This window comes from Octopus bimaculoides, chromosome 9, assembly GCF_001194135.2.
Source record: "Octopus bimaculoides isolate UCB-OBI-ISO-001 chromosome 9, ASM119413v2, whole genome shotgun sequence".
Taxonomy (NCBI): Eukaryota; Metazoa; Mollusca; class Cephalopoda; order Octopoda; family Octopodidae; genus Octopus; species Octopus bimaculoides.
In genome coordinates this window covers 51526145-51528059 of record NC_068989.1, presented here as the reverse complement: position 1 = coordinate 51528059, position 1915 = coordinate 51526145, and positions in this window count along the sequence as shown.

The following is a 1915-nucleotide window of genomic DNA, read 5'->3' as shown; positions in this document are numbered from 1 at the left end:
GTCAGTCATTGTTATGATCGGCCATTATTATGATTGACCGTTGACTGAACACTATTCAATTTTTTTTCTCCGTGTTTTTCTCCTTGTCTCCGTATTCTTTCTGTTGAAGAGCGTAGCTCGAAACGTCAAAGACTTTCCGTATTCCCGAGCGTCATACTAATATATACTTTTGTTATTTACACCACCTGTCCTCGTCTGTTGTTATTTTTTGTATATTCTCCCATATATATATATATATATATATATATATATATATTCTTATATTCTTATATACAACTTAATTTTAATTATTTTTCATATTACTCTCTTACATATCCACTAAAATTATGCCTAGTATCTTTGCACTAATCACACATTATAACAAAACAACTATTTAGTCCATGAGAAACTTTCTAAAAATAAATAGATATTGGACTAAGCATTATCGCTCTAAGTGCTATATTAGATTTTATTATAAAAAATTTTTGAACTGTCAAACTTTGTAACGCATACATAAATTCCATTATTATTCACATAACTACATTTAATTTATAACCATATTTACAAATTATTCATAACTAAATAATGAATGATATGTAATCATATTATAATATCATTATGATATTATTATATTTATTTATCTATTAATATATTTATTATATGTAAGTGTGTATTTGAAGAAAGTTTTATACTTGTAAGCGTGTGTATATCTATTTCCAGTATAAAATGAATTTGCATATTTATGTTTGCCTGAGTATTAATATATGTGAAAACTTGCGTCGGTATAATCATCGTAAATATGTAGAGATTAATGTGCACGTGAATATACTATGTGTATTATACTTTTCCACGTTTTGTAATATATATTGTTATATATGGATGAAAATGAAAGTATACCTATTAATTTATATACATGGTTCTAGTTTAATACATATCCTTATATGCATATAATGTACATATAGATACCCTTTTCTACTCTAGGGACAGGGCCACAATTTTTTTTCTTGTTTTTTTTTATGGGGGCAGTCGATTAGATTGACCCTAGCACAAAATTGGTACTTAAATTATCAACCTCCGAAAAGATTAAAGGCAATGACGACCTCGGCGGAATTTTAACTTAGAATTTGAACTTAATCACTGCTATAATCCATAAACAGCCACTTTCAGGTCACTTGAACATTTAACATCCTACTACTATCATACCAGATGCATTCCCTTCTCATCCTCCCTTCACTTTCTCCTTCTTCTTCATCTTCTTCCTCTCCACTACCTCGTTCCTAACTTTACCACTATTGCTGTTTAGAATAACACCTACGCAAATTTTATAAACAATACATCAAAAGAGATGTCTCAACAATTCAATCACTACTACCATCCACAACATGTCACTTTCAGGGTAATTGACCGTTTAACATTCCACTACTCCACCATTCTTCTCCTCTTCCTCTTCCTCCTTTTTTCTTCTTCTTCTTCTTCTTCTTCTTCTTCTTCTTCTTCTTCTTCTTCTTCTTCTTCTTCTTCTACTCTTGCTCCTTCTCGTCCTCTCCTTCTTCGTCTTCTTCTTCGTCTTCTTCTCTTGCTCCTCCTCCTTCTTCGCCTTCATCTTCTTCTACTAATTCCCCTCCCCCTCCTCCTCCTCCTCCTCCTTCTTCTTCTTCTTCTTCTTCTTCTTCTTCTGCTTCTTCTTCTTCCCTGCCAAGAATTCCCAATGACCTCGAACCTACAACATTAAACAAGAGAGACAGAGACAGGCAGAAACAAAGAAAATGCCCCTTGTGTTTGAATACCATGCAACTATTCTTTTAAAAACGTTTTTTTTTATTTTTCCAAAATTCAGTTTTCCATACTTACAGTTGAAAAAGTCCCAATGACTGAAACCGGTACTGAAATGTCTTTTATAAAATTATTTTAGCATTTTCTACTTTGACTTTTTTTC